Here is a 20,845-nt window from a genome sequence, read left to right as displayed (position 1 = left end):
GGAAAAGATATCAAGAAATGGAACACCATTCCTAGGAATAGCTGCATTCCTGCTGCCCCTCCCAGCTTCTCATCTCTCTGACCAATCTTCCTCAAGTAGCATGTCTCATTAACATCTCTCTCAATGACACCCTATCTTCAAACCAAGTCTATGGGGTATAGCACATCACTCAGCCTCCCCTATCTTGATGATTCACCTGGGATTAGCTAGCAGTCTCTCCTTTGGGGAAACTGAACTGTGGACCTCATCAAAACAGAGCATCAGTCAGGAGGAAATCCTAGGACCAAGACAGAGCAGAGCAAAAAAGTATAGGGAGAGGGGAAGGGAAACAACACACAACACAATGTCTTGCTAGCACAATCTCTATGTTGTCATAGGTGAATGTACTTTAATAGACATAGATAATATGGGCATCTATTTGTTCTCCCTACTCCCTGTGCTTTAATATGTCTTATATCCACCCATATGGCTGCCAAAACCACCCTGCAGAAGTCAGCAGCAGGTCAAACATGATAACCAAAACAGATGCACCTCTGGGCTTTAGCTGCACCATGGATTAATTTCCTCCTTCCAACTCACACTTTATGTTAATCATCTTATTACCTTAACACATACACACAACAATATGTGCAACAGCCTAGCCAAAAACCCATTTTAATAAAGCAGTCTGTTCCAAATCAATTAACTACACATATTTTGCTCAGAGGATTCCCAATACTCAGCATCCTCATAGTATGCAGTATGAAGGTAAGGGTTTGCAGCTTTGTTGCAAAAGCTAATCAAGCCTCCATGGTATAATAACAAATACAATGAGCAACAGACTAAGGAATGACAAAATATGTTCAGCAAGAATTCCTCTGTGCTTCAAGTCAATTTTGTCTGAAATAATCTTAAGGAAAATGTATTTTTTTCCTTTGCCACAGGAGCTATCAATTCACATTGGGACATAAGTTCCAATGCAGCATCTTGGCTGGATCTCCCCAGAAACGTCCTTCTGTTGCTGGTCCATGTAGAATGCTTCAGAGGAAACCCAAAGCAGCAGCAATAGTGGATCTGATTCTTTGGGACAGCTCTGTTACAGGTAGAAAAATCCCAGCTCAACTAGAAAATTCCCATCCCAGTTCCATCCACTAGCTAATCTATGTCCTCATTGCTGAGATTTCCTTTCCTTCAGCAGTTACGTCCTTTTGGGCTAGTGTTCTCAGTTATATTTATTTATACAGCCACTGCCCACCACTAACAGTTTGCTAAGGGTTGGACTGAACATACAAGTGAGCCTGACAGTCACTGTTACAAAATCCCTTCCAGCAATACCGAATCTATTACCCCTTGGTTTCAGTGAAGGAAGTTTGGCTCTGCTAAAGCAGAACCCTGGTGAACAGTTTGGTTCATTTTAAAATAAAAGGCGCTATTTTGAAAGAAGTGTATAGTACAATTTTTGAAAATGCCTAATGACTTGAAAAGCTAAAAACAGTCTCAGGAATTTGGTGCAATCACAATTTGGCAGTCAAGCCTAAGGTTAGACCTTCATATTGAGGGCAGAGACAAGAATCAAAGAGGGCACAAATCAAAACAGAAGGAACAGGAACATTGCTGGCTGTGGAAGAAAAAGCTTTGCCACAGGCCCAAGCCCAGTAGCAACCAGACAGCAATCTGGCCTCACAGCCACTATAGGTCCATGCCCTGGAGATCTTCCTCTAGGGACAACCTGGGACAGCTCTTAACAGCTCCCAGCACCTCCATGAACTACTGCAGAGTATGTTAGGGAGATACCAGCTCATCACCCATGTGGAGACAGTGCATAGGGTTTAACAAATAATGTGAGACCTCTTAAGCCAGCTAGGTTTGGGATTTTTAAGCTGTTACCCGTGTCCAACTGAAAAAAGCTCCATTCATCCAAAAGTCACAGGAGAACATACCTCCTGATTGAAGCCCTGGCTTCAGATTTAAAGTGTTTCACTTAAGCCTGACCCTGATCAGCTAAAGTTACACTAAGAAAAGTAAGGTCAGTAGAAATGTAATGTCCAGATTAATACTTTACCTCAGTAGTTAAAGTGCTACAACCTCTCCTCTCAGCATGACCTTACTTTCCCTGACAGTGTTTCCTTAATCACCTCTACTATTTCTTTTCTTTGGAGCTTCCAGAAGAAAAAAAATAAAACCTTTAAAAGTCCCTAACGTAAAGCATCTCCTACTGGACTTAGAAAAAAAGAGCAAAACACAAGCATTTGCAATAGTAATGTGAATGAGAGAGAAAATATAAGAGCTACTTTGACATGTAAGTTCTGTTGGGTTCTAGATGGTCCCTTTGGGCTGTTTCAGACAAAAGACGTTAATTCCATACAAGTTTGGTTGGAGAAGAGAGAGGATATTCTCACTGAAGAGGACTGGAATGAAAAGAAAGTCTTGATTTTCCTCCTGGACACTTGGGCTTCTAATGATTTTTTTCCACATACAAAATAGTACCAAATACAGATGTCACATAAGAGGTACGAAGTGTCTTTTCCTCCCCAAAAATAGGTTTCTCATTTTCAATAGACACACATGTGGAATATCCAGCCTGTCCAGTTCATTCAAATTAAAATTAAATTCATTATTGACAATAGAGTCTTTATAGTATGTGATGTATTCTTCCACGTCAAAAGGGCATTATAAAGCGTGATTTATTTCCTTATAGGCCTCTTTACCATTACTCCCTCCAAAACCATGAGCAACTTGAATATTCTTCTTATTGTCGTTACTTTCCTCTCCTTGTTATTCACCACAGATTAGATTCTGTATCCTCTTAAGTTTACTTTCTACACCAGTTTAAACCATTATCCTCTTCCCTTTTAAATCCCCTCTGAAGGCCTAGTTCTCCTGCATGACTTATAAAAAAAGTAGGTAAGCATAGCTTTTGTTCTCTTTACCTAATTTTCAAGAGTCAAAGCAGGGAAAACAGGGAACTGAAGTCATGTTGGAAGAAGGGGAACTGAGGACTTTAACAGAAATAAATAAAACAATGCAATAGCTACTGAACCACACACCTGTCACTTGCAGCCATTGCTAACAAGCCACACTGCTTATACCACCTATCATTCCCCCTTAGACCCTTCCAATTCAAAACAATGATTACATTTCTCACTTTTGACGGTTTAGACTTAGCAATAAATTCCTTTTGTGGGAAAATACTTTTAAAAAGTATCTAACCAAAAAGATTGGAAGCTAGGTGGTATGTTGCTTTTTTAAGTGCAGAACTCTCTGTCAAAGTATCTATTTTCTCTCGGTTTGACGCATTACCTTATGATACGTAATGTGCTGGGAGGCAGCTTTATGCACTGGGTACACCTCAGAAGCGTTCTGAAAATGAGCAGGTAGAAGGGCAGGTCCTTGTGTGAACTTACAGACTTTAAACAAAAAACCAGAGCATTCCATGTAACCAATCTTTCATGTTATTTTTTCTGGGTTGTTATTTTCAGGCAAATTAGAATATCCTTGTTACTTGTATCAGACTAATGACTAACAAATCCCACTCAACTGGCACCCCCACTGGGAAGAAAAGAAGCAAACTCCTCCAAAACTTTATTTTCCACGTATCTTAGATGAAAGCAATATTTAACAAGACCTACAGCTTTGCTTTTTCTAGGCTGAAGTAGCTGGCAGGAAATCATCTCTCCAGACAGCTGAAGCAATAGGTGCCAGCTAAAGGTGAGAGGTGCCAAACAGATGTACAAGACACATGAGAGCAGGCAAAGGACACTCGATGCTCCTTTGGCTGGTCATCCATGAACGTGTCAAAACATGTAACACTAAACATGTTACTAAGTGCCACCCACACCATTCCACAGCTGCTCTCAGAACAGGACAGAGACAGCTCGTGTAGCCTCCACTGCCCCAATGCTCCTGGTTCCACACCACATGTTATCACACCTCCTGAGGCCTATATTAGGCAGGAGTCACCAAGCTAACAGGGGATGGTCCAAGTCAAACAATCCTGGTCTGCACAGATGGTGGGAAACCACTTAATCCAGTTTAGAAAGGTCAGCCTGGGACCTCACGGAGAGCGGAGACAGCAAGCTTCCTTCAACATGCCAGTGCCAGAAATGGTTGCTTTCTGTGGTCAAAGATAATCCTGAAAAGAACAGCACCAAGGGTGCAGAAGACCTCACTAAAATGAGCAATAAATCAGAGACAATATAATCTGATCCCACGCACCTTAATTTTTGTACTTCATACGCAGTTAAGAACTAATTCTGTTCTTCAGATATCGTTTCCTTATCTCTCTCACTCTTCTTGTAAGGCCTGTTTTGCCTACATTTTTGGGTTTGGGAGTTGTTGGGTTTGGGTTTTTCTGGGGGTAGGGGGTTGTTTTGTTTATTTGTTTGAGTGAGTAAAGCAAACCATTTTTCCTTTCCAGTTTGCAAGTCAATGAGATCTTTGGATCAGAAGTAGATAGACTAAGGTACCTGAAAAAAATCATTTGACTGTCAACATTTTTGTTTTCCTCGTGGGAGCCATATACATCTTGTGCTAGAACTGAGGGCACCAGCTTGACTTCTACTTCGACCCCAGCTACAGCCAGCCAGAGAAGATGTTCAAAAAGAAAAATAATTTTAAAAGGAAGGAAAAAAAAAAGACTTCTGAACTGGAAACTGTAACAAAGAGGTGAGTTTTACAATAAGTCAATTTTTTTCTTTTTTTAAACCACATTACTCTTCCTTAATGTAACAGCCAAACCTCAAAGGACTGGTGGAGGGCACTGTGTACACATATAGAAGAAGTGGAAAGCATTTTTCATTGTTTTTCCTGGAAACTATGTGCCAGCTTCTGTAGATAATCTCTTTTTGGCATGGATCTCTATGATGCCACATGCTGAAGGACAAGAGGATACAAACTGAGCTCTCTGAAGTCAATGATACCACCTTGCAAAAAACTTCCACTACAGCTTTGACAAAAACAAAAAAAAACAAGTGCTGAATGTCTCACAACTCAATTTTCAGGTAGTATAAACTGCAGTGGCACAACTGCAGAGCCACATCAGTGTGTAGTGGCCAGCATCATTCTGTACAGCTCTGCAATGAAGACTAGAGCATCAAGAAAGTGAAGAAGAAAAAAAGAAAAGCCAACAACACCACCAAACTCAGCTTCCATTCCTGTTCTCTTGCTTTGCAAAAATATCAGAGATCTGACAAATGCAGCTATTTCCCTGTCTGGCAACTCAGCAAAATTGCTTTTCTCAGACTGATCTTTATGAAGTTTGAAGGATTTTCTGTGCCTTCAACAGCAAAACTAGAATCATGTGGGTAAGATGGATTATTTCAAGCTTAGTGAACTTTCTCTGCAGTTCCTAACTGGTTTTAGACCATTAAAACACACACACAATTACAGCTACAATTTCAGCTTTCAGTACAAATGAAAACACTGGAACATAGCAGGAACCACCTGTAAAAAAGGAGGCTCCAGAACAACAGCTTGAGGTAGGAGTAGGTTCATGTGTTTTGATGTGGAGTCTTGTAACACAGATACAATTTTAGATAACTGGCCCCACATAAAGAAATACGGGTTCCCTAAATAATTATTTATTAGGAGAAAGGAATCGGGTTCTTACAAGTAACATATCAACTAAGTTGGCTAGTGGGGAGTTGCTAGGAGAGTGCAGCAAGGGTGGTCCCCTTCTCAGCTTAAAATTCACACACAGTCCTGATGCCTCTGCAAGAGCAAGCACCTGCATGTCTGTGCCACCCTGCGTGGATGGATCTCACATTGAGCAACTCCAAGGCAGCAGGATCCAGCAACCCTGCTAGTAGTGGGTTTTGGATCAGTCTCAGTATCACATTAACAAGATGAGCTGTTTTTCAGACTCAAGCTCACAGCCTGTACTCTGCAAAGGGTAGTATAATCTCACCTCTGACCACTGTAGACAGACATTAAGACTAAAAGAACAATCTTACTGAGACAGACCAAATGTTTACCTAAGCCAGCAGCTTTTGCCTGCAGCAAATTGGTAATGGATGCTAATAGAGAAAGCACGAGAACGTGGCAAGCCCAAAGTTATACTGCCTTCCACGTATCCATCTTGCCTTCAGCAAAGCTTTGGTCCCCTTGGAATGGGCTGCATCAAATCCTCCTAATTCCTGTTAACCTGTTAACCAATGCATTTTTACAGTGTTCAATTATCTGTTCTTTTAATACAGGTATTTTTGTCTTCGTGACATTATGCAGCAATGAGAACCACTATACAATATTGAATTGTAAGCAAAAATTATTTCCATTCTTTTAAACCTGTTTGACAAATTTATCTTATGTTTTCTGGCTCTTACATCATAGGAAAGACTGAATTATTGTTCCCTACCTGACTTCTGTTTGCTCTCCATGCCGTTCAAGCTGGTAAAACTTTTTCTATGCAGTCTTTTCTCATCCATAAACTGTTCCATTTCACTGATCAAATTACTATTGCTCTGGTTGCCTTTTCTGCCTTCTATTTTCTTCTTTGAGCAGTAAGCAGAAATATTCATAGACTTATCTACAGTGACTACTAAATCTCTCTCCAAATGGGTAATAAGTAATGCACAGTCCATCCCTGCCTGAGTTAACTGCAATGTAGTGCAGATGGAGAAAAGTAGCCCTATCAACACAGAATAGCAACCCCCATTTTATAGTCCATTCATTCATTACAATTGATCCTTCTGCAACTCCACAGTTAATTCTCATTTTAAATAGCCTAGAGACAAGTTTCAGCACCCCACAGTTTATTTCCTGTTTCCAAGCAATTTCCAAGAGTGCACTTAGCAACAACTGTTCTACCTCCACATAAATCCCTGAAAACACCCCTCTAGACCAAAAAGTACTTGTGTCTAGTCTTACTTTTTAATCAGTTTCTAGACCAAGAATCTTCACCCCATGCAATACAATTTTGTTTCTTCTAGACTAAGAAGAATGTTGTTCATAAAAAGAAAAAAAAAGCAAATGAAGACACATTATGTCAACTAGATCATAAAATAAACAAACAGCTTTGGCAGAGGAACCAGAAGTAGTGTGACTAAATACTGCCACTTCAGACCATCTCGAGCCTTGAGCAATCCAAACTCAATGCAAGCAAATCCCAGGCAGGCTTAGGGATTTGTCTGCATATCAATAGTAAATCCAAATCCCTAGAGGATTCACAGTTATCTCAAAGCTCACATGTATGGGAAATAAAGTACTAGCCACTCATCCCTAAAGCTGTAACATACCACAGCTCTTGCTCACGGGATAGTTATTGATGGTCCTAAATAATTCCTGGAGCATTTCTGGAGGTCGAGGTGGGAGGGAATAACATGCCCTCACTAGATGAAAAATAGGTATCTTCCTTTCTTATAGATACAATTCAAATACTGTATAAAACGTGGAGGTAGCAGGCATCGCTCAAAGTTTTCTCTGTGTATATTTAGATTAAATAAATTTAAATATTTTTAGATTCAATGCAATTGAAGTGTGCCTTAATAGCTGCTTCCACCAGGCAGCTAAGATGTTTATGCTGCCTTTCAGCTGCCAGATAGCTCTGCACAGTAACTACCCCACACCACTTCCCCAGTGAGGCCAATATGTCCCAGGTGTCTGCAGGAAACTGGGAATGGCATCACAAATGAGAAAAGAAGTGAAGGCACTTGGAGCCTCTACAGCATGAGACCGGGTTGCCAAGGAGGACACACCTTAAGATTTAAATTATTTTAGCCCACTAGTGAGTCTCCATTAGAAGCACTCACAAAGAAGAAAATAAGTCTGGGAATTCAGCTGCGTACATTTTTTTATTCTTGCAATTCCCCTCAGTTCACTGGGCTGTGCAGACAATCATTTTCTATACAGTCCAATAGTTCCATTTGTTGTCTCAGACTTCTTCCAATTTCAAGCCCTGCAGACTTCAGCTTTGCATTGTTTTAAGAGAAGAATTGTAAATCTATTCAAATTCTCATGCATCTCTAAATTAAAGTGCATTTCTGAAGCCTTTCTTCCCCTTTCCCCTTAAAAGCATCAGCAGCCCTGACCTAAGAGGAAGAGTACATCTACAGTTCTTCTATCACTGATTTTGTTCATAGAAAGGACAATACAGACTGAAGTTTGCTTTTTGTAGAAAAGTACTTTAACAACAATGCAAAATAGTTATAAAACAAAGAAACAGGTCTCTCTCCCATGAATGAAAGACAAAAATTGTTGCTAACACATTTTTATCTAGTGCAAGCAACACAGACAGAAACAAGTAAAATTGAGAAAGAGGTCCAAATGCATGTCAAGTAAATTATAAGAGAACTAAGACTTATATTGACCAGGATCAAGAAGTGCTGGGCTGCCACTGAAGCCCAGAACATTTGAATTCATTTTGTGTTCAGGAACACCAACACTGATATCAGCAGAAACATTTTCACAAAACCATTTCCTTCCCACACAGGGAATGGCAGAAGAGGATGCAACCCAGAAAAATGTCAGTATGGATCAATTCAAGGGTTTATTGACTTTATAATGACAGCAGTTTTGTCTTTTCCCATAGAACATAATCCTAAACTGCTCAAAGTTCCACTTTGTTTGGATAATACTCTTTCTGCACTATATAGGATATAACCATGTATTTACAAGTTCACTAAAATATGAGCTTACCCTCATCAATGACCTTCTAAGCAGTAAATAGAAAAGAATCAATTTTGTTCTGTAATTAATATTAGACACATCATTCATGGAAATCACATCCCAGTACCAAAGTCTGTTGGCACAGGGTGATTTATATGAAGACCCAAAGAGAGAAAGAAAACAACTCTTGAATAACACCACTATGCTAACAATTTTACATGCTAATTTTCTCACCTAAAACCTCCTGCAGAGAGCACAGTCCGTATTAGTTAAAGCAGCTGCAAAGAAAGGTCATCTGCCTACTTTGCTTTGAAGCAAATGAGATTCACCTGGAAGCATGCACAGGAGTGCATAGCAAAGCAACCTGAAATATGGCAGGCAGCACTTAAGTACTGGATTGAGGTGGCTTCCTTAGCTGTAGAGAGAAGAGAAACCTCAGACGCTGCAGTTACCTGCCTAGATCCAACAGCCTTCCTGACAGACCATATTGCTAGTGAGATCCCAAACCCATCGAACAAGAGCTTCTACAGCTTCTCATGTTGCTCACCTCCCTGCCTTAACTCACTGCAGCTCACCCAGCCCACGGGAGTTGGTTCCCAGCTTCATCTCTGTATAGGCGAGAGAGATACTACAGCTCCATAACCATTTTCCCTCTGGGCAGAGATTTTTGCCATCTGAAACTGCTGAGTGCTTTTAGTAGCTTGTAGTAGCCACAGTCTTTCTAACACTTGCTGAATCCAACAGTGTGAGATGCACTCCCGTTGAAAGCAAAATCTCAGACCTTGATGCAGAGAAACCAAGTCGTGCATCATCAGCTCTACCCCTGTATCTCAGTCTTTCCAAAACATCCAGGTGACTGGCTATTTCCCTCCCATGAAGGGGCATAAATCTCAACCTAAAACTCTGTAAAGGGCTAAATACACCAATCCCTATAATTTTTCCAAGTCCCCACACCTCTGATGCTTTTTCTAAGGGCACAATCATCAGTTTCAAAATAATCTTTTCAAACCTGATTTAAAATAGCAGTTTCCTACTCAAATACAGAGCCATGTGAGCTCCTCTTCATTCCTCACGACTGCCTACATATTCACCAGGAAAGAGAGCAGAGAAGGAACATTATATAGCAATTCAAATGCTTTCTTTAAAACAACATAACAAATAAACACCTTTGGCAGTAGAGCACTTCACTCTTTGTAGGAACTCCTCTCCAGTCAAAGGACTCCAGTGACTCCTTCACAATTCAGAGTGATTAGACCAACATTTCCTACCCCAAAGCTGAGGGGAAACCTTGAGTTAAGGGAATTTCAATAAATATGGAAACACCTGGTGAGTTTTATTCAAGATCTGTGCAGGCAAGGCAAGAGTAGGAGTTAGGCAAAGGTTTCCCACCTCAGTTCTGCTTTTGGTTAATTACAGTGAAAGTGCACTATTTTATTGATTATTGTAGGTAGAATAAGATTGTTACAGAAGAGACTGATCCTTGGGAAATTATAGAAGACATGGATGAACCCAGTTACCCACTGAAATTTCTACTTAGCCTCCTCTGTGTTCCTCAGAAATCCCCTCCTCTGTCTTCCCCCCCCTTTTTTTTCCCCCAGCAGCAGTAATGCTCTCTTTAGATATCCTCCCTGAAATATCCACAGTGACTTTTATTCCTTGGAGAACTCCACAGCTTCAGAGCACATCACTCTATGTGAATTTAGACCATTTTTGCCAGCACGCAATACTTGACATTTAGAGAATGTCGCCATGATACACAGTCCCTGGTGCACCGAAATCTACTTGGAGATTTCTGTCATCCTTTACAGTTTCTACCAAATACTTTCTACTCTTCCTTTTTGAAATATGAATATACTGCAAATGTGAACTGCCCTGTTGACAGGCCTGTGAAATACCCTGCTTCTCCAAAGAGCATGCAGGCTCACAAACAGATGGACATTTATACATTCAGCTTTATCTCAGTGTGTCGATATCATCTTATAAAGGGATCACCCACCCTAAAGGAAGAGGATATTCAGGGTCTGAAGTTGGATTGCCATTTAACATCAGTGCTGAGAGCAGGAGGTTGCAGTTGTGAACTACACTGATGCTTCCAGACATACATCTGTACATACCTTTACAAGCGTTTGCAGCATTTGGCATGGGCACAAATACTCATCCAGAGTTTTGAGAGAGCGTGTCTTAACTGTGTTTGTCTTTGAGGATTTGGTTGCAACAGCAGTTTTTTGTTAGGAATATTTGAGGAAGCAGACTACTGCATGCAAATTTCCCAGAAATGAAAGAATAAAGATACAGTGATGAGCTGTGTTCATCCACCTCCAGGGTGAGATATAAAATGAACAGCTTCAGACCAAAACAAACAGGAATTTAAGAACCTACTGACTAAAATGAGCATTTAATTGATAGCACAGAGATGAGAGCTGGCAGAAATTATACTCACTTCCTAATTGTTATTGTCACCATTTCATGATATGTACTTCAAATCCTGACAGATAACTTAATCAAAAAGTCTTCTGAAAAACCAAGTAACTCAGGTCTACTTCACTGGACTCTCCTTATTCTGTGTTCATTTGTAATCCCACATCTATGCAACTTCATATTTGCAAAGTCTAACAGGTGTAAGATTCCTCCTTTCAAGTGAAATGGTAATTCAACCCTAGACTTACACCCTGCCCTACGCTATACCAAGATTCTCAGTCAGTTCCCCTGCAACAAGGCAGCTCGCCCATGACCTGATTTCCGGGACCTTGCTGCTCCAGTCTGGAGGCAGATCCCCCACTGGTGCTTTGTCAATTGTCACCAACAGCTGTTGATTTTTCAGGATATATCACATGTCCTCATCAGTACCGCTGCTATTTCACACTTTATTCCCTGCAGTAACCCGAGATGAGTATCATCCGGTCTAGGTGATCAGTCACCCCTTGTATTCTCTAGTTGCTTTGTGCAAAATAGGCACATGCAGATCAAAAATCCAGAGTATTGAGAGTAAGCAACAGAGTAATATTTTGTTCCTGATGTAAAAATCTCAAATTTACTTGCAACAAATATTTCTAGATGATGGTAACTTGTTTTTAAATTCAATCACACTGTAAAACAGATGTTTGCCTCGAGATCACCCCAAATACACAGATGGGAGCTTGTCATCCTGGATTTGACCACAAGCTACTGCTGTTTGAGTTAACACAGAGTTAAGCTATACTTTTCAAAGATTCACGTCAGTCTTTCAGATTCTTCATGGGTATTTCTGATCACCACTTCCCCTTTTTATTAAAAAAATTAAAAAATAGGAAAAAAAAAGGCAACAAATACTAACACAAGAGTCTCCAGTGTAGAGCAGTTGCTACTGTTACATTTAAGGAGCTGTGCAAATTACACTTTCAAATACAGACCAATGCCTTCCAATTGCCTATATAATTGCAGCTAATTATTTGACCTGTCATCAGAAGAGACTAAAGTTGTTAAAAATATTCAGCCTAAAAACAATTTATGAAATGCTGACCATAATTCATATATATGCATATTACAGATGAGGAAATAAGCAAGCATTTGCTATATCCACCATTTCCAAAACAAAGGGAATGAAAATGTCACTTCCTATTACTTACATTTCCAAAGTTAATTTGAAGTAAAAAGTCGAACGAACAAACAAATATGAAAGATGTTTTCAAAAATGACTGTGCACTCAGGCTCAGCAAATTAGTTTATTGGTCTCAACATGGCCATACAATATTATTCCTTTCTTTTTTTAGTTAAAAAACCCCAACAATATAATCTGGTTTAAATTTTATGCACATTCAGAAATTACATTATTTTTTCACTAGTAAGGTTAATAAATGCAGTGAAACATTTGTCTCCACAGAGAATAACACAGCTAGCTCAAGTCATCCAAACAGGTGATATAGATAACACAGGCAGAAATATTCTGAACTGCTAGATCCAGGAGCAGGTGCAGCATCCCATTGTCCCTTTTTTTTAACAGTTACTCCCAACATTACTAAAGGAGACAATCTCAGCTCCTTTTTTGTTTGTCTCAGGTTTTCTTTTTTTCTTAGGGTTTCAGCTTACTAATAGTGCTGGATAAGCTTGACTGCAATGAGCTGACTAAAGTCTTCAACATTGCTCTGCTTACACGCATATTACTTCCCTGGAAATTGGACCCCAAAATGTCTGGATTTAGTTCAGACATTTATGTTTTTCCGGGGATTTATTTGGAATTTTCCAAGTTTTCAACTGCAAGACCAGTCTGCATCTCCCATGAGGACCAGCTGGGCCCCTTGCAGCTTGGCTAGAGGCACAGAGGGAGTACCCATGCCCAAGGGAATTCCCCTTCCCTCCCTGAGTAGGTCTGCCAAAACCTCAAGGGAAGGCTGGAAAAGGTCTGTGCTTGTGTGACACAATCACCATGCTGAGACAGAATGGTAGACACACAGAAGCAGAAAGATAAAGCTGGAAAACAACAAATCACTAAACTTTCTAGTACTGAAGGGAATGAGAGCTTTCTAATTCCCTAGAGATGTTCCAGCAGTAAAAGGAGCTTTGTTTTTATCTTAGATGACCAATGCATCAGTGATAATTAGTAGTCATTAGAAGATATTTTCTAATGAAAAACAAAGCAACTAGGAAAAGGAGGACTTTCTGAATATTTTGAATTCAAAATGAAGCACAATTCTCACACACACAACACTCACTACCATTTTTCCCATTGCCTTGTAGATACATATTTCACTGAAAAAAGACAATGTTTAACAAAAAAAAAAAAGTGACTTCAGAAGTCCAGTTCCACCATGTGCACACTGCTACTTTCACTATACAGACAAGTGCAAAATGTGAAGGACAACATCCTCTAAACAAAACCATAGCATCGTACCCTTCTGCCAGTTCCACTGTTACTCTGTTCTGGAGAACATCCTTTCAAATATAACCTGAAGCTTGCAAGGGTCTTGTTGTGAACAGGAAATGATCCTACACAAAAGCTGAAACCAGGGTTAGAAGATAAGTTCTTTAATCTATTGTCTGAAATATTCTGTCTTAATCAGATCAATCTTAAATTGCTAGTTGAAGGTGGAGAATTATTCCCTTACCTTTTTTAGAAGTGACAAATGAAAGCAATTTTCTGCAATGGGAAAGGAAGTTTTCAGGCTTTATCAATAGATGTCAATATGATCTCAATAGAAACCTTTTTTTCAACACCTCCACAAATAACCTCAAAGAATCAAAAAATCATTTTTTCTGCTATGAGAAAAATAAAATGCACTTAGCAAAAGTTGGTGATAAACTAGTTTTTCTACAGCAATCTGCCTTCAATTGGTAGGATAAAGTTCCTTTGCTTTCTTCATTAATAAGCATTACTCAGTATGAAACTGATTTTTTTTTTTATTTTGTTTTAAGTGTGATTGATGAAATGAAGGGCAACTGAACAGTAGGATTCCTCTGGGCCATGCTCAGTATGATGCTCACACAGGCAAATAGCATCCTGCCTTTAGTATGTGCCTGGAAAATGAGGGAGAGGGTCAACAAAGGCAGATGGAAGGGGGAAAAAATCCAACCACAAAGCAAAGCAGATCTTCAGAGGAATCAATGAGAGTGAAGTCCCCTGCAGATGACGGCTGTCTTTCCATATCCATCAGGAAGCCCTGCATCAAACCCTCTGCATTACATGGCAGCATTCTGCTCAGCTTTGCAGGCAAGTTGCATTATTTGTTTGGCAGAGGCAGAGATCCCTTTCTGAAGACTGTGTTAACTTCTGAAAGAAGCACTAATCCTTCCTCCTCTGCCAGGAAAAAGCCCCATTTTTCACAACAGAGACTCTTTCAAGGGGGAGGAAAGGATTATGCATGAGCACTCAGGAGGAAGAAATCACAACACTCAGGTGCAAAAGCCACCCAGCAGTAGAGACATATACTGTTTTCCAGAAGTTAATTCAAACATTCATTACTATAGCCCAGAAAAATAGCACAACTGATTATTGCAAGCAAAACAATTGGCTTTTCTGAATACATACTGTTCCCTCCCTCTCCATCCTTCCCAAAGCCCCTCTTCTCATCTCAATTCTCAAGCCGTTTTCCACAGCACTGAATGTGCACAGTACTGAGTGCCATGAGCAAACATAATCCATTACAATCAGTGAACTGTGTTGAATACAGTTCATCTAAAAACATCAGCAGATACACCGCAGCATCACGTGTGACAGTAACTGTCATTCTTCATGTACTCTGAGAGAAAGGAGATCTACAAAGCTTGAAACACATTCAGTGCTTGCAGACAGCAGTCAGACTGGCCATTATGTCACTGAAAAGCTTAAAATTCAACAGTTCCTGCAAGAGCCCACTTACCAGCTATCCAAGGAACCTGACACAGACATTTTGCACCTGTTCTGTTTCCTGCTGCTTTTGCAAAAGAAATCCATGCATCTCACACTCATAACTTCCAGGAAAAGTCACACCTCGGAGAGCCAGGCTAGGTAGGAAATTGAGAAGTGCCTCCCACCATAGCATGTCAAACTGAATCAGGGAAATCTAAATCAGGAGGAAGAAAAGAATCAACACCAAAGGCCAATTCTTAGAAGAGAAATGCTGCTTGTGAGCTGGTCAATGTGAGTCTGCCAAAATGATGTATGTCCGGGTGGGGAGAGTATATGTGCACACACATGCACACAAACGTCAGACCCTTCCTTGGAAGTGGATTAGGTGGCAGATGGTGTCAGAACCTGAGCTGCTGTCAAGAGCAGAGTTCACACTGTCCTGCTCCCCTGCACTCAGAGATAAAAGCAGCAAAGACACTAAGAAAAGAAAAAAAAAGAAGGTTGATAAACAGCTGACAATCAGCTTTGTCATTGGCAATGAGTAGAACGACATCCCTTCACTTCCCCCCTTCTCCCTCCAGAGTCCTTGCAGGCAAAATCCTCTCTGAAATGGAGACAAAAGAGGAAACAAATGTGTACATGCAATCTCCAATCGTGAGAAATACCAGAGGCTCAGTTTTTCACAGGGAAACTAGAACCTGCTATTATCAACCCAAATATCAGAACCCAGGACAGAGAGGTGGGGGAAGGAGAACACACAGCTTAAGGTCTATTAAAAGCAAAGGGAGTAGGGAAAAAAAAAAGGCAAAAAACCCCCACTGCCTTTGATTGCCAACACAATGAAAATAAATGAGGGAAATAACATTTGGGAGGGACGTACCAGCTGAAAGCAGCCACAATGACTTTGTGCAGGCTCCCCTGTTATTAATAATTATTACAGATAATAAGGGTTTTCAGGCTGAGTAAAGGGATTTTTTTCAGTTCCTAAAACCTCATTTTCCCTGTCCTATCACCTACCTCCCCCCTCTTTTTCTCTCTCTCCTCTGAGCACCTGCTTTACATAGCTTTCCTTGTATTATCATTAGCTTCATGGATAATTGATAGCTGTGCTCGTCCAGCTGATGCTAAGAAAAGAACGACAAGGTGGTTCGACACACACTTACTATAAATAGACACAAAACATGGCCAGCGTTTGCCAACATCTGATGATGCATTCCCTCCTGGGTCCTAAAGTTAGCTAGTCTCTCAAAGTCAAGGAAGCAAAGGAAAGCAAGGTAAATGCCTTCGATTAATTTTGCAGAGACTGAAGGGATAAAAATAAGAGTGAGTCTTTATATTTTTATGACATGCTAAAAATATCCACTTTATGAAATCTTCAGGATAGTTTGCAAAGCAGAGTTTAAATGCCTTTTTACCTTTTTTTTAACAGCAACCGTGAAGCTCAAAATATTTAGCTGGTGGCAAGGGGTCTTTGTAAATAGGGCTGGAAAGGGTCAGGAGGAGATCTCTGCTGAGCTGCGCTAAGCTCCAGGTACCTCTGCAAAGTCTGAGTGCTCATGCTCACAGCTCAGAGGGCAAAGGCTGTCAGTCTGTGAGTGCAGGGGAATCACAGCTGTCTCTGCATGGCTGGCAGGAGGCACAGGCTGCCTCAGGCACTGACTCAGCAGCAAAGCCTCCAGCCTCATCTCTGGTTGGTTCTGGACACTTCTAGGGCAACCTCCTCATCTATCCTTCATCAGACATGCCAGAGGTAGGTTCCAGCTGGAAAAACCTTGCTCTTGCTTGGCCCATCACCAAAGGCTGGGGGAGGTATGATACTCCATGCAGTTGCCTTTTGCCAACACCTGCTGGCTGACTACCCTCCCCACGGTCCCTTCCAGTCCTGCAGTACAGAAATTACCTTTGCATGATTCACTCAGGCTCTTGGCAGGTTCCACCCACTGCTCCCCTTACCCCATCTCCCAACTCAGTCTGTAGAGCATACAAAGAACCACCTGCCTCTCAGGAACCAGCTGGGATTTTCTGCCTGTGATCAGGGAGAAGTGCTGTATGAAAGCCTCCTTGGGGCATTTCTACCTCTGGCTGTGAAAGTCAGGCACAGGCACACACTGCTCTCAGTGCATTTTGTCCTCCTTTCACAAAAAGCTACCCTAACATGGTGGAGCCTCCAAAATTACTTGCTCCTGAATTGGGGCAAATGTTTGTCTCTTTTTGTCTTAGTCATTGTATCCAGTTGGTCTTTGCAGATCATATCGATTTTTCTCCCCCTTACATAAAATTCTTATTTCTGGAAATTCTTGGTGTCTACCCTCTACAAACACTAATATAGGGTCAGTTCTCACTCACTGAGAGCCAGCTAAGCTTCATCAGTACGAATAAGGCAAGGAGCAGTTTAAAATTCTTCCTGCTGAGGAAAGCAGCTGCAGGAAAGTATTGGCTCCAGCACATGCCAAGGTATCAGCACCAATTTTGTCCTCACAGTAGCTACCTCCTATTTCAGAGCTGATGAACTCATAGATGCACTCAGGACTTTCTCATTTTCTTTCTGAAAGCTATTTTAGATTGCAGGAGTACAGCAATGTGAAAATAAGCAACTGTTTGTCCTAATTCTCAGTCAAATACTGAGACAGAGAAAAGCTGGTGCTTTCAATAGGAGAAACCATTTGTTCTTACAATTTACTGCAGCAGAGCTGTTATCACATACAGACAGTGTCCAGTCACGACACAAGAGCAGTATCTCAGACCACAGGAGAGGAGGAAAAAAAGAGAATCTAAGCCAAGACTCCATGCAGCTCTGCAACAGGCAGCAGGCATGCAGCAAGAACAGTGGTACAAAGCCACACAACTTTGAGGAGTGGGAGGAGGATTTTTCTTAAAAAAGCTCCAAAGATCTGCATAAGGTGGAGGTTTCATCTTGAGAAACTTGCAGCTTGAAGCTGACAAGAAAAGCTGCATCAGGAGCAAAAGAAAAAACCTCCCTTCTATAAAATTGCTTACCTAGTCAGTGCAGGAGGGCAAGCACACTACGGGGGAAACAAAGAAGAAAAGCATTCAAACAGTTTTTCCTTTCACCAGCCAAAAAGCACACACTAAAATGGAAGCTTTAAATATTTAATGTCCAAAAAAAACAAGAGAATTTTCCAAAACAAGATTGCTGGTTCAACACAAACCAGCAGCACTCACAATTAAGATGATAGAGGTTTTACACACATCTGCACTAACACCAGTTGGGAACAGATAAAATCCACTTACAGATAAGATACAGGTTCAATTTACAGTAACAGTGAGACAGGGATCAAGTGGAGAATGACTGACCTTCCCCATCTTTGTTACATTTGCACAAAGCAGTTAACACCACCAAAAAAGTGGGAGGCAGTTTAGTCAGGATCAGTGCTAGGCATCCTAACAGATTATGCTATTATTTTGAGATTGCATAAGAGAACAAATTAACCTTCTTTATAAATCTTGGTTTACTTGAATAGATTTAGTGGATGTCACAGACTAGAAATAACATCTTACATTCCTTTAATTTCTCTACTGGTTGGCCTCCTTACAATGAATATCCATCATTTGATACCTTGGATGGGGAGCACTGGCACTGTTAACCAGTAAAACCCTCAGCTACTTGACCAGTGTCTTGCTCATATACCTGTGACTGAAGCCATCACCACCTTGAGACCAGCAATGACTTTCCCACAAGCTCAGACCAGCAGACACCTTTCTTATATTTCCAAATAGCAGATGGCACTGTGTATTTCCCCAAGATCATCTGGGTGTTTTCGCTACCAAATTCCCACTCCTGCAGCAACACAGGAGGTTGGCAATGTCTGACATCTCACTTGATGGTTACTTGCAGCACAGAAGAGTTTTTCAAATGTTGTGCTAGAGGGCTTAACCTTGTTACAAGGATATAAGAGTTCCTTAAAAATTGTGATACAAGGAAATTTAGAAAGTTTTTTCCTTTTGAATCCAGAATTTTTAATTATTATATGGTTACCTGCAATTACAGAAACAGGACTCAACAGTCAGCATAGCCCCATCCAAGTCTTTATGCCTCCTCACTTACTTTTAGTGTTACAAAACTAATGTTTTTCCCACCATCCTTTCAAAAATTACAAAAGAGTTGGAGTTTTTTTGACAGACACACAAGCCTGTAACCCTCGCACAAGCAGAAAGGCATTTTTCTGTAGATTAGCCAAAGGCGTGATTGATTTCCACCCATGTTCAGCCCACCACTGAAATTCTGCATTTCAGATGCAGCTCTAATATAAAAACCTATTTTAATTCAAGTAGGTCTAAACACACAGAAGTTACTATTAATGGAGAATTCTAGTGTAGAGTATAGAGAGGAAACCAGAATGAAAGGTTTCCAGATGAAAGGAAAAAGTCATTTCCCAATGAAAGGGTAAGTTGAAGGAGTGGTGAACTAAAACCTGCTCCTGATGGTGACAATTGCAGAGGAAATTTGACTGGAGATCAGGAGGGGCAAGGTGAGATATGATGTAGGCTGAAACTAAGCCTGGAAAAGTAAAGCCTTGCCTAGAAATATAGTCATGCCAGTATTTAAGTCCACACAAAGAGCCTGACAGACTCTGTCTGACTGAAGAGCCCCGAGGCCTCACCCCATCCACGGCTTACTCTGTTGACTCAATCTTTGACTATAAATGAAATATTTATAAAAGGTCTGTTAGGCAGAGCGGTTGAATGGCTGCAACCCCCTCTAGAAGAAATCCTTCACGGTGCTTACAAATCGGAGCATGTATTTGGCACTTCCCTCTCTGACAGAGTTTAGCCACAAGTGAGTGCCTGGGGAAGGCATCACAGCTTTCCTTAATATGCTGTTTTGCAGGACACCAGAACAAGGGAGAAATAGTACGCCGCAGGCCACGCTCATGAATTCATTCAGAGAACAAGATACACTGAGGTCTGGGCTTAGAAGTGGTAGCATTCCTAGGCACATCTCCTACTGCAAGAACAAACCTTGTGAATTTGCAGAGAATCCCATACATCCTCCTGTTTTATGCCATTACCGGCTGGGCAGCTTGAGCTAACGGGAATTTCCCTATAGCTGTGCCTGTCACAATTTGTCATGGCTGCTCCAGGGCAGAGAAGATATGCAAGAGAATGACAGTAGGCTCCTTCTCAAGATACTTCAGGCACTGATTAAAGGACAAATTTTGAGCATTTGATGTACTGTACAGTTTTGTCTGTGAGCCACTCAAGATACACAGATCACATCTGCTTCTTGAGGACAGCATTTGCTCCCACCACTAAACTCAAATCTTTATTATACAAATTACTCAAAAACATGTATGCTACCCAGTCCTGTGTACACTAAGGGTATTCTCTGAACAGCAGGAAGGTATTAGAAACTGGTATTAAAGTGTGCTCTGACCTTAAATTTATGTAGCAAATATACAGGCAGAGGCAGTGTGGAGGGTATTTTTCTTAGCTCATCAAGATAGTTATACCCTGTAGCTGTGGAGATTTCATTTCCTTTGGCAAAGGCATTTGTTCCCTGGCTGCCCACTTCTATAGAGATGCGGCTTTTTGCAGGTTTAGGGGAAATACAAATATAAGCTTATATAGGAGCTCACAGGAACATACATGACTGTTGAGGAGCTTCTGATAGTGTAGTGTCTGTCACTCTCGGGGTTTGTTTCTTTTTTTCATTTTTCCTTTTATTTTCCAACCTTTTTTTTCTTTTATAGCTCTGGGGTTTTTTTCTCTGAGGTTTTTGATGTCCACGGTTTTCTCTATCGCCTGCCCCCACTCCCCAATGTCTCTCTAAAAACCTTTGCTTTCCCTAGGTAATCAGACATTTTCTCCTCCTTTCCCTGCACCCGCCTTTTGGTATCCAACCCCCACATCTCTCTAATTCAGTGCCCTCATTACACTTATTTCTTCGCTTACCTTCCTTCTTCCACCTCACCCATTAAATCTCCCTCCCATTGCCTTACAAAT

The 20,845-nt window shown here is 40.8% G+C and overlaps 1 protein-coding gene across 6 annotated transcripts in view; it reads right to left on the bottom strand.

Annotated features, from left to right (window-relative positions):
- DGKI (diacylglycerol kinase iota) overlaps positions 1–20,845 on the bottom strand; it is a 210,213-nt gene that overhangs the window by 156,228 nt on the left and 33,140 nt on the right. The gene's annotated exons all lie outside the window — the stretch shown is intronic.

The sequence above is a fragment of the Neopelma chrysocephalum genome, unplaced genomic scaffold (assembly GCF_003984885.1).
Source record: "Neopelma chrysocephalum unplaced genomic scaffold, ASM398488v2 Primary Assembly neopelma1_59, whole genome shotgun sequence".
Classification (NCBI taxonomy): domain Eukaryota; kingdom Metazoa; phylum Chordata; class Aves; order Passeriformes; family Pipridae; genus Neopelma; species Neopelma chrysocephalum.
Note: the sequence above shows the minus strand (reverse complement) of the source record. Positions and strands in the feature narration are given on the sequence as shown.